The sequence below is a fragment of the Zonotrichia leucophrys genome, chromosome 2 (assembly GCF_028769735.1).
Source record: "Zonotrichia leucophrys gambelii isolate GWCS_2022_RI chromosome 2, RI_Zleu_2.0, whole genome shotgun sequence".
Lineage (NCBI taxonomy): Eukaryota > Metazoa > Chordata > Aves > Passeriformes > Passerellidae > Zonotrichia > Zonotrichia leucophrys.
In genome coordinates this window covers 26,168,416-26,181,525 of record NC_088171.1, presented here as the reverse complement: position 1 = coordinate 26,181,525, position 13,110 = coordinate 26,168,416, and the positions used below count along the sequence as shown (strand labels likewise).

The 13,110-nt window shown below is 42.0% G+C and overlaps 1 long non-coding RNA gene across 3 annotated transcripts in view; it reads left to right on the top strand.

The window, feature by feature from the left end:
- LOC135443754 (uncharacterized) overlaps positions 1-8,986 on the top strand; it is a 76,978-nt gene extending 67,992 nt beyond the window's left edge. For all 3 annotated transcript variants that reach the window (XR_010439103.1, XR_010439104.1, XR_010439105.1), the window contains exon 2: positions 5,962-8,986. This is a non-coding gene — a long non-coding RNA (uncharacterized LOC135443754). The remainder of the gene's footprint in view (positions 1-5,961) is intronic.
- The last annotated feature ends 4,124 nt before the right edge of the window (positions 8,987-13,110 follow it).

Here is a 13,110-nt window from a genome sequence, read left to right as displayed (position 1 = left end):
ATCCACTCTCTGGGGCTGAAGCAACCCTTGAATAGCCCATAGGTCATACACAGTCCCATCCTCCCACAAGATCTGCTGTACTCTGCTAGCCAGTGTGACATGGGCTGTGACCCACAGGAGGTAATGGAGAGGTTTGACTTGGAAAGGCCAGGTCAGCCTCTCTGTGCTTGGCACTTTCCCAGTCAGCAGAACCAGGCTGCTCTGCTGCGCCTTCTCTGAAGTTCCTGATGTCAGCAATCACTCTGCTGTGGAAACACAGGGCAAGTGGAAAATCAGCTTGGTCAGGGATTCACCCAGCTGGTCTGGAACTCAGCCTCTCTTCCTATGAGAAGCAAACGAACCTGTACCACAGGCTGGGCAGTGTCAAAGTACATGGAAATGTAGAGCTGCAGACTCACCACAGCCCATCCCACCATCTTAGGCTCCCCATCATGGGATAAGGCATTGGGTTTTATAACTCCCTGTCTCCTACCTCTTACTGTATTAACAGTTGTCTTGAAAGTGTTTGTGCTTTTCCTCTTGGGATTCAAAAAGAAGGGTTACCTTCCTGTGCAAAAAAATAAGAAGAGGATAAAAATAATAGAGTGAGAAGCAGTGAGGAAAGATAAAGTGTCCTTTCTCAGGTGGTCTCCAGACTACTGTTTGGAGAAGAGACAAGGCTAGGAACAGTAAAACAATATTTGGAATTTCTATGATGTTTGTCCTTCTTTGTGAAAAAACTTAACAAGGGTTTACATTAATTGTGCTCAGAAAGATTTACAGTTCCCACACATTTCTGTTTTGTTTTGTGACTTATGGCAGGTGTTGTCAGCTTCACAAATCACACTATGAAACTTTACAGCTATAGTTCTTTCTAACAGCATCATGTTTCCATGTGTTTCCATTCCCTTCCATCTCCCTACAGCATGAGACATTGCCCCGGTGTGCCAACAGTGGCTGCTTACAGCTTCTCTGACCTCATCCCAGGAAAGTATCTGTAGAAAGTGTCTTGGGAGACTGCCCTCCAGAGTTTGCCCTTGAATTTTTCCATCATTACAAACGGCAATACAACTCCAGTGGCAGCAGGAGCCTGCACTGCCACAATGTGTCCTGGATCCTGTGAGGTGACAAAAGAGTAGGATGCCTGAAGATCTGTTTCCACAAGCCTTCTATCAGCTCTGTGGAGGCACCTCTGGCCACAGCCATGCCCTGTTGCAGGGAAGGAAAAAAATGTTGGGTGGAGTTTCCTAGAGGCTACTCTGCATGCACAAGACTGCCTGGTTGCAGGAAGGAATGTCCACATGCTGTAGGCATTACCTGAGGTGCAAGCCATGACGCTGCCCACGGGGCAAAGATGTACCTCGAGTGCTTGGGAGGGATGGCCAAATGCCTGAGTGTGCCCAGACTCAGCTGTGCAGTCCAGACAGATTGGATATAAAAGTTTTCTTTGTCAGCAGATGACCTGAGCTTGGCTTTACTTGAACTCCTTGCTGGTTAACCTGGGATAGGACGTGTGAGCTGCCACATGCCCTCTGGGGTCCTCCATGGCAACAACTTGCTTCCAAACCTGCAACTTCTGCAACCCATGGCCTCCCTTCTCAACATCTGCCTAGACTCTGCCACTGGCTTTAGTATCCTAGACACTTCTTTGTGCATGGAAATTGGTCCAGCTTTTCTGTTTTGCTGCCCTTTTTAGAAAGGTACTAAAGTGAGAGAGTATCTATGCTCCCCCAGAGTGTTTTCCAGGGATTGAAATGAAAGTTGAGATTTCTCTAACTTTTTACAGTCCCTGTTTTGTCAGTGCATGGGAAGCACGTTTTGGGAGTGATGTGTATCATGGCCCTGATTATTTACATTCATCTCCTGGTTATTTTTATCTGAGTCTGATTTTGCGGGCTAATTACACAGGCACACGCACACAGACAGAAACCACTTTGGCCCATTCCCAGAGATAAAGTAACCTAAAGCATGCATTACCAGCTTGCTTAAAGCTATGTTCTACCATTTATCTGATAGATCTGAAAAATAAAATGGTTTAATGCGCCTTCAAATGAAAATACAGAACCACCATAACAAGGATTTCCATGCTGAAGGCAACCAAATTACAACACATCAAAGTATTTTCTAATGCAAGTCATACTACCTCTGGGTGCCCACCTGAAGCTTCAGAAACCACAACCCTTCTCCATGTGGACACAGACACACCACATGGCATTTCTCACCCCAAAGTAGGTGTCAATCCCCTCACCTTGACACAATCCTGCTACTCTCACTTACTGATTGAATTTAAATTGTGATGCTTTTTTGGCTGCATCACTGATAGAGCACCTGGACAGTCTTAGGAGGAAGAGAGTCTCTTATCCCTGTAAGAGACTCTTTAAATTGGGAACATGCCAATATCATCCCTGTCTCCAATGGTCTGAGCCATCTTGGATGTCCTTTTTCACCTCATCCCTTCTGTACCATCATTTTAACCTTGTGGGAGCCTGACAAGGAATGTAAAAGCTTTCTATGAATGACACATTTAGGGATAAATATCTGGACCATACCTTTGGAGAAGAGGTTGTGGTGTGGCTGTGGCTGAGCATGGGTACACCCAGCCAACAGGGAGATGCAAGTGAGGAGCTGTGGGGGAATAGAATGTGTGGATGACATTGCTTTTTAATAGCCACTTGTTTGGTGGTAAAATGTGAACATAAATTTACTTAGGAGAATTTATGAACTTAGGAGAGCTTTGAGAGGTTTTCTTTCTCTATAAGGGAGAGAAACCCCCCCTTCTCCTCACTGCATTAGGTCACTTGGAAAAGGTGACTTGAAGGCAGAAGCGAGAGTTTTAGGGAAATACCTTCAGACTGGCACTCCCAAGGAAAGGTAGACAGGGGACTTGGCCCACATAGGACTGGAGATGCTTCATTTCTGGCATGCCACTGATCTGGGTGCAAGCACTTTATGTGTATTCAGTGAACTCAGAGAAATAGCAGAAAATTAGAGAGATTTAAGAAATGTGTTTGCATTGTATGTGTGTTAAATTGCTGTTTTTAAAACTTTACCAAAAGACCAATGTTTGAGGCTGTTCTTCAGTTAGGCTCTGAGGTGTACCATGTAAGGTTAAACATTTTTATTTATAAACTATGCTAAGAAATATGACTCATTTTAATTTTGGTGGCTTCACTACTGATCCATTAAGGATGTCCAAAAAAGATGGAAACTGAAATGGTGAAAAATGCATCACGAAGCAGACAAGCGTACATTTTAAAATAAAAGAAAAATTATATAAGAATAAGTCATAGTGACCAAACCTCATAGAAGCAGCTATGAGTGATTTTGGGTCTGATTCTGCAAGGGCATTTCTTGCCTGTACTGAAAAGACGTCAATACTTGTGCAAGTAACTCACTTTTGGAGTGTAGTATCAAATATCCACCCATATATACACACATATGCTAGCTGTGATAGAAATAGATATGCCAGCCACAGACTGGCCTATTTTGATCATATTGCCAATGCATACTTTTAACTTTCTGTACCAAAAAGCTTACTATTGCTCTGACTTTGGATGCTATTTTTGTCCATTTTGAAGAGGATATGCTCCCTGGTTTGTGTGGCATCATCCAGACAACAGGGCCCATTTGCTTTTCTCACCTGCCCTTCCTGCAGTGCCAAAGCATGCCTGCTGTGGTGGTTGCTAGGGTTCACATGTTCCCCTCTGCCTGGTTTTGCCTTCAGCTTTTTTTTTCCTGGAAGTGTTCTCTTTTCCTCAGGAAACCAAACAGCTCCTGGTTACATCCAGCTCTCCCACTGGCAGTGTCGGGGCAGAGATGCTGTCACTGCTCTGGCACAACCAAAGTGCTCCTGGAGGTCACTGCTGCAAGGAGAGCACAACAAAATGGAGAGGTTTGTGAGGAAACAGAGCTCAGATTGCAAAGGACTTGGTGGTCCATTGGGACCATTTATCACAACATCCTATATAGAGGGATCTCTTTGGGAAAGAGATATAGGATGTTGTGATAAAACCATCTGTGTGATGTCAGCTGTAACACCACAAATACAAAGCCATATTCATGGAAAATGCAAGTTCAGAGGCACTCTTGGAGAATTTGGGTGCAGGAATGCTGATAATAACAAAGGAAAAAGTCCTCCCAAATTTTAATTTGCATACTACAATTTTTAACCCATAAAACCTGAGTAAGTTTTACATCTCAGATCAAGGTGGAAGGAGTTTGCCTTATCCCCAGTATTAGGAAATGGCAGCACAGCTCAATCTCTTGACAGTGATGTGACCCTCTGAAAGCATTTTTATGGTCAGGATTTGCTTCTACATATAAAATTAACTTCAAAGCAATTTTTCCCATCTTCTAAAGAACAGAGGCTTTGGATTCAAAAATAAATAATAGAAGGCGAAGTAAAGGAGACCAGATCTTAGCACTTCCTAAAGAAAATGAGATTAAGAAGTATTTATAAGCCATGGACTCACAGCCTTCCCTTGATCTGTATGTGCACAAAAATGAAAAATGGCATATTTAGTTGTGAAGATCCCTTTTAGATGGTGAGATTCTTTTAAAATGGTAAGCCCTTTTGAGAAGGCAGGCCATACTTTTCCCTTCTTGGGTCAGACTTGATGTACTATTGACACTTAATGGTGCTGGGGACTCTGGACCTATGTTTTCATCTTTTAGTTATGGTTCATTGCCATTTATCTGTATAAATTCTGTATTTCCCAGCCATGAAACATGAGATTTGTAATGGAGACACTACAAATTCTGTCTCCCCAATTTCCCTGGCATGCTCTGCAACAAACAGGAATGATTGTGTCACGCTATTTTGTGTCACAAAATAATAAAAATTTTTATGCAAAGATGCCACTAATATACGCAATGTGGTTTGAGCCAGTGGACTGTGGTAGCAAGATTAATGAATTATGGTGTTCAGAAAAAAAAAGGAAAGCAAAGGGTTTTTTTTCTCATTTGTGATACCACAAAAGTCCTTTAAAAAGCTGGCCTTTAATTCCAGTGATGCGCTAAACCTGAAGAATGAACCAATCCAGAGGTCCATTTAAGGACAAGGCTCCTGTCTTTCAGAGCTGCTTTTCATCCCTGTTAGACATACTGGAAATAACCCTGCTGCCTATTTGTTGGATCTGCTTTCCCAGGATAGTTTGAGAAGCTGTCCTGCAAAGGCTCTCTATGTGAGTAAGTCCCCATGGACAAGGATTCACATCCAAGCTAATAAAAAGAAAAGGCTGGAAGGCTTATCTTTTTTAATTAAAAGAGAAGGCTTTGAAGTCCAGAAGGCCAACTCAACATTTCCATGCTGTCCTTGAGACACACTTGTCCAATTGGTCCATAAGAGTTATTGCAACAGCTGCTTGACTGCTTTGCCAACCAACCTCAGTGCTCCACTACCTGCAGTGTTAGAAAGATTTTTCTGAAAGTGCTTAGCCTGAGTCTTTCTGGCTACAATTAGAATGTGTTGCTGCTTTTTGTCACCACAGAAACAGTGATCAGATGTTTTGCTTCTTGGCAAAGCCCTTTTGCATGTTTGATGGTGTTTCCCATTTGGAGTCTGTAACCTACCTCTTGACATTTCTTCAGTCGCTCCTCAAAGGATTCTTTGGATTGCTTACCTCTGGGATGTCTCTGAGAGGTCCTCACTTTCCCTGATGTGCAGTAGCCAAACTTAAGTGCATTGCTGCACCTGAAGCAGGACTAGTGCTTTGTAAAGCAGAAGGATGCCTGCAGATGCCCAGCAAGCTGTGCTCCCCAAGAGAAGCATTCTTCAGATACCTAACACAAAGTCAGACTTCTTTGCCACTGTGTGACAGGGTTGACTTACTCAGCCTGTGCTCCATTTTAATGCCTGCCTTGTCTTCTGAACTGCTCCCTAATCAATTTTATTCCATCTTGTGCTTTTGCTTGATCATGGTTACCTAAATTTAATACTTTGCATATGACTCTATTAAATCTTCTCTTTTTCTTTTTTTTCAGGCAATTTCTTCAGCTTGCCAGATCAATCTGGATTCCAGCCTGTCCTCCAATTTGAAAGCAATCTCTGCAGTATCATAGAATCTGTAGCTGTAGTAAGCATATTTTATATTTCATCACCCAGCTCACTAAATGGAAAAAAACCCCCCGCAATGTGTATAAGACAGAACCTGTCATGAGTGAGTTTTGTATTTGGACTTTAATGTTGAAGGACTGAAGTTTCCCCTTGGTATGGTAGCCAGCTAGTTAGGCACCTATCTAACAGTATTTCTCCATAGGACGGCTCCTTACAAGGAGAGGACAAAAAAGTCACTAAGATCCAGCTGGACAGTCCTGCTAGACCATGTAAACAGAGCAGCCTGCTGGCAGCTCTCTGCCCTTTGCCATACCTGTGTGGCTACAGCAGGGAAGGCATCACCCAGGCTGCCACAGAGGTCTGAGGCCCTCATGACTTGGAAGAGGTTTAAACAAACTTTTGGAGGATGTTGGTGGCTGTTCATAATGCCTTGAAAGCCACCTGCTGCAGAGAGATCCTGGTGATGGCTAGAGGCTGAGGGGTAGAGCAGAGACTGTGCCTAGCATTACCTAAAGATACATTTTCATGGGTCATCTATTACTTGGGTTAATATCCACTTGTGGCAGATAATGAAAGTGGCCATCCTTTGGTCTAGATTTATCTAAGGTGCTGAAAACCAAACAGCCAGTGAAGTCTGAGCAGTATCCTCAATTCAGGCATTGACATTTCGCTGTCCCTTCTTTAAAGGCTCCACACCATTTATATAATATATAATATTATGTGTGAGTTGGTAGTTCTTGCTATGAAAAGGTCATACCTTGATTTCTATTATGTTTAAGTGGATTTTTCTTTTCTGCAAAACTGTAAGCCAGAAACATGATTGAAAGGCCAGAGTAAGGTAACAAATGTTCATTTTCTTGTATGGTATGTTATATGTTGTAAGTGAAAGCCAGAAATCAGAAGCTTTTCAATTTGACACATAATGATTGCCCTTAGATATTGGCCTGCTTTATTTACAAGATGTTAAAAATTACATTGTGAATACTCATATGATCATAATAAAATGATTGCCTGCAAAAGTGTGAATTCCATTTAGCCTTTACAAAGAAGCACTTAGTGGGCTTTGTACTGCGTGGGCATGACCTTAGAAAAGGCCTATCATTTGACTATGAAAACATGGCTTAGTTCCAGTGCTAACAATATCGCTCTGCTAAAATAGCTTTGGTGGGCACAACGACCTATAATTTTTGTAACACCACTGAAAAAAAATTGTTTTCCTTACAGTAGTGCTAATTGTGTACAGGATAGATTTTTTGGAGTATATTAATATTGGTTTGATTAGCTATATTTAACAAAACTGTGAATTGTGAACAAGCATCTCTGGATGATTTTTTCAGTGAAGGGTGAAAACACTCAGGTCCCACATTAGCAGTGTTCTGTACTTGATTCTATTATCTCACCATTTTGGTTTTTTATGTGAATCTTAACAGAGCAACCAGAGCCACATCAGTAATATACTATCAAATGGTACAAAAATATGATGATGACGAAAATATGACAGTGGACACTCAGAATTATAACCTGAAAAAGGCACCAATGGAATAGAAATTGTTCCTCTGACCTTGTTCCCACTCAGCCTGGTTACAGAGCAATTTAACTCTGAATACCTCCGTAGTAATTCCTGATTTTCACCAGAGTGAATATGGCCCAGGGAATAATATATTTGCCATCAGTTCACACTGACTGTTACCTTTTCTTTACTTCAGCTGACATGTATGATGAGACTGACTATTTTCTAGGCTGTATCCTCTAACTTATGTCACCACTGACGGCAGTAAAATGAAGAATATAAAATACAGCCATTTCAGCTGAGTTGTGAGCTATGACTGCATGAGGTTAAGGGCTCATGACATGTATGCATGCTTGCTGCGAACACTACAGAAGAGGTGTTTTTGTATCAACTCCAAAGAATTTAGGTGAGAGCAAATGCCTTTTTCACTTTTTGGTTCTGTTTGCCTTGACATAATTCTGCTTTCCAAAACCCCAAGGGAAAATATTTCAACAAAGAGACAGTCTTCGGTGATTAAACTGTCATGAAACAGAGATGAAGTTGGTGGGATTGACTGGCTCTCACTGTGCCTTGACGCAGCTGTGGCTTGGATGAGCAGGACTGGTTATGAGTCAATCTGACTAGGATGGGATCATGCCAGAGGTCAGGGGAACCAGCTACTTACAGAAGCACAGGCAGCTATTTTCTCCTTCAGGTTTTCCTATTTTAATGCTGGTGATTTGTCACACTTACTGAATGAAGAAAGTGTCCCCAGCACAGTCTTCATCTTCATGGACCCCTGTTACTTAGAGTGATGCTGCTGCAGTCCAGCACCTCCAACCCTCACCTTTAGCAGGACCAATGCAAGGACCTGAAAGATCTCTTTGCAAGAGACAGCCAAAGCTAGGTTACTTGAGCAGACAGGCCAGGACCTCATTTTAAGGGATTCTTACATGGCTCCATTACTGAAGCAACGAAAAATCATGGAAAACGTTGGTAAAGGTGATATCTGTCATTCCATATTCTGGCTCTGCCCTATTTTCTTCTTTGCCTTTTATTTTATCCCTCCTGAAGGAACAGTGTCTCAGCCTCATCCAATAGTGTCCTCGTGTAATAGCAAAGAGGTTTCAACTGCTGACTTTGAGACATGGTCTTCTGTTGAATAGAGAGGGAACTGTATTATGGAGATAAATTTTTATCTCAGTTCACTAAACTCCACGATTTGTTGACCAGCAAAAGATGTCATGAAGCCTTTCCCCATGGGGCACAACGTGCAAGAAGTACTCGTGGTTCCTTCTCTTGCATGGGTTTGAAAGGATCTGGAAAGACTGCTGCATACTGACATGAAGAGACTGCTTTGAACACAAACACGTATCACAGCAAAGTTTAAAGAAACGTCAAACTTCTGAACTAATAAAGTAAAACTGGAATGATGTGCATATCAATAAAGGCAAGAAACTATGCCCATATGGCTTGGCTTAGTGGTCTTTCTGTGCAAATCCTTAAACAGGAATGAATTCACTCTCTAGCTGGGTTTTGTTAGAGTTTAAAAAGAAACTCAGCAAGGGCTGACCCAGACCGATGCTGCTTAAATTGAATCTAAGCTGTAGCTTCCATAAATCATGTTACCAGATTAAAGTTACAATTGAAAGGTCTTGATTTGTAGGCACCAGACTGTAAATTAGCTACTGAAGTAGAGGGCCGTGAATTTAAGAACCTGACTGGGAACACCCATCCCATATTACATGTATTTGGCAATAAGCCTCCATTAAGGGACCAAAGAAAACAACACAGCCGTGACTGATCAAGTGGAAGAGAAGTAATACAAAACACCCACCAGTTTTGTTGCTTCTAGAATATCCTGGAGGGATCCAAGACATGAAAAGTAAGCAAGAGAGTCTGAATCTTGTCTTTTGGTAAATAGTCATCCTTCTGCTGGTGCAATTCCTAGTTTTTGCAGTATTCCTGAAAACATTTTCTCAAGTTCTTTGGGCAGATTCAGGCTCATACACAATTTTTTCAGCAGTAGGCCACTCTCTTGGTTCACTATGGGGGCCCAATTTGAAAGGTTAACTGTGAATGCCACGTTATAATCATCTGCATCTACATCAATTAGCTTTTATGGCTGCCTGTGCTAAATATCTGGAGTTCAGCTTTGCATTTAACACACTCCTAAACTATCTGCAATCCCTCTCTAAGCCTCCTCTCTTCCCGCAATTTCCTTCACCATAACATTTATTCTGTGCTTGTTGTTTTCTTCTCACACAGTGTAGTAGGCTTATGGTACACTCTCTGTTTTAGTAAAGTCTGTTTCTTTGCTTGGAAAAGCTGCAAACAAATGGCATATTTCTTATGTTGGGAAGAATGAATGTGGAATATTACATTAATCGCTAAGTACAGAACTTCTCAAGTTTCCCATATTCACTGGAAATATATGGGGCATGAAAACTTTAGAGAGACTGAAGAATGTTTGAGGAGGTTATTGAACAGCATACAAATAGCTGTTGGGAGCAAATTATGTCATGACAGCATCTTGTGATGTACTTTGTGCAGTTAAATGGTCATATTGCAATGCTGGCTAAAGTTCAGGGGGACTTTCTTCTGTAAAATGAAGTTTCTATTAAAAAACCCCAAGCACTTTGAGTAATTGCTAACAATAACCTGGACTATAGTACTTCAATTGTACAGTTCAGGAACATTAAACCTCTTAACCTTTGAGTTGCCTACTTGATTTTAAATGAATATGGTACTTAAGATGATAACAACTGTGCAGCTTCATTCTTTATTAAGGACATACATGATTTCTCCCTCGCACATTAACACTCTCATTATAATAATAAAGAATGGCAAAAATACAGGTATCAAAAGATTATTAGTACCTTCTAGACACAGTCTTTTCACAGTTCCTGTTTCCAGAACTACACCACTCTAATTAGTGTAACAACTATTGCTACATTCAGAGTGTCAACAGTAACATTTGATGACACAGAAACCTTGAAGAGACTCATTTCATCCATTGTTCTGTCAAGACTTTGTCTGAAAAATCTAGTTTATGTCTGCTCTTCCCCTGTGTTTCTTCTAGAGTGTGCAGAGAAAAGCAACAACAGTGGCATCCATTGTTGGGGTTAAGGTGAATCCAACTATATATCATGGAGAAAATCTGCTTTCTTCCAGAACACCAATGCACGAACATACTGCATCCAACATGAACCATTCTGATGAGGATAGATGTATTTGTATGTATTTGGTAAAAGATCTCCACATCAAAATGTAGATGCCACACAAAACAAAAGACAGGCCAAGAACAAAAACATGTCTTGCTAGCAACAATAAAGGCAGCTTTGCTTCTGGTAATTGATAAGATGTAGTATTTTGCCCAGATTCACCTAACTCAAAATACAAACGGTAACATTCCTACCACAGGATTTATAATAGATGTTGGCTGCATGAATCAAATCTCGAAGTACTTTTGGGAAGGGTGTCCGTGTGGACTGCCCCAGCCTCAGCAAGGGGGAAGGAGGGAAGGCAGGTCACAGGCACACTCTGAGCTCTCAGGGCAGCCCGGCTGTGGCAGCCCATAGAGCACTGTCAGGACAGCACCAATGCAGCTGTGAGAGATGAGCTGGGCAGGGCTGAGCTCCCACAAAGGGCTCTGGCTGCCCAGGTCCACCTGCATGCCTAGGGCCAAGAGAGTGCAGGAGACACTGCTTCTGGCCCTCAATTGGGCAGCAGTCTGCAGCAGGGTGCCTCTACCCTATCCTGTAGGATCACCCCAAATCTGAAACACAAGGCAATTTTCTCCAAAATGAAAAGAATTTTTACTTAAAAAGACTAGAGATGTTTTACCACAAGAAAGATTTGATGAGCAGGCACAGACCAGATTAATTACCCAGCTTGCAGCAATTCTATGCATCAAGGTATGGAGGGAGGAAAAGAACCGCTTCTGTTTTTATATAAACACAGTGTAAGAGTTCAGCTCACCCTCAGGACACAATCTACTCTGACAGCCACATTCTAGCCACCCTTCTCTGTAACTGAATGTAGTCTACAAGGGCAGAGGGTCTGATTTTTAACAAAGGATTAAATATTGCTGCATAATCCTCACTGGACAAGCTCAATAAACAGGTTTTTTTTTTCTCTTCAGTTGGATCTCTCCTGGCTTTATCAGCCTCTTTCTTTTCAAGTCCACACTTCCTTCAGATCACTGTTCCAGCATTTCAGATATTATCCTTACTTGCATGCAGTGGATTTGGACTAGATTCACAAAAAGTTTACTCACCTAGCACCACTTACCTGCCACTGTATTCCTCAGAACCACCATTTGCGTTGAGCTGCTGCATATGCCTGGAGGTGCCTATTTCTCTGCCAGAAAAATTTCTAAATATTGCCCCTGAACTTGCCAAGGTCATAACAGTGTGAGCCTCCAAGCACCTAAATCACATCTAAGCTCTTTTGGGATTTGCAAACAAAGTGTTACCCCCTACTTCCAGGCCTGACCTGACATGCATTTTCAGAGAACACCTCTCAGATCAGGCATCACACAAAGTACAAAGCTCAGTAAGAAAAATGATGGTGAATCTCCGGTTCAGAGCATCCATGCAGCATATATGGAATGAGGTTCCTCCCTTTTGAGCAAGGGGAGCCTGTCTGTTTTACAGGCTCTGGTCTCAAGTAATTTCTGTGGTTGGAGGTACTCCTCCTCTTGAAGATGCCCCAGTGGAAGAGCCAGTCAGAGGTAATCATGGGGTCAAGTGGGGAGAAAAGCAGGAGAGAAATCAAGTGCAATCAGCATGGATGAAAACTCCAGCAGTGGATTTACTGAACTGAAGTGAGAGCTACCCTATTTCTCTGGTTGTTTTGCTCTGAGGGGAGAGGCATGAGAGACAATGCCTAGTAACTGCAGAAGTCTGGCAGGACAGACAGCTGGCCTTCATTCTCTTGGGAATGGTAAAAAAGGGAAAAAAGTTTTCTCTGTCACTTCATAACAGCTATGTAGGTTGCTGAGTACTGTCTGAAAGCATCCTCAGTGTCTGAACCCGAACTCAAATTGTATTCCAAGTGGGATGAAGCAAGTTTCTAGAAGCTTAAAAACATCACAGGGCAGATGAAAGGGCCTTGTATGCATGTTGTGACTTCCCACTACTTTGGATGGATAACTGTCCCACGGATTCTTTGCTTTATTTGTAAGATTTGTTGTGCTGTGAATGGCGCAAAGACCCAGCTGTATGAGGAATTCAAGTAATAATAATTTTTATATTTCTTAAAAAACATTCCAAAACAGTTCAGATCAGTTATGGAACCAGTCAGTGTAAAACAAATTTGCACAATCAGGACAGATTTCATAATGCCCTCTGGACTCAACTAACTGGGAATAGAAATGTTTGAAAATTACTTCCAACCAGCCATTAAAAATAATGGCATTTGCATCTGATGTGCTTGGGGAAGATGTCCATTGCTGTACCTCATTACAGGATGTAGGACCTGAGCCACACTGAGCACTCCACAGCCCCAGATGGAGAAGAACAAGAGGGCAGCCACCACCTGCATGAACTGTGTCAACCTGACCACATTAACCAAGATTTTTCCA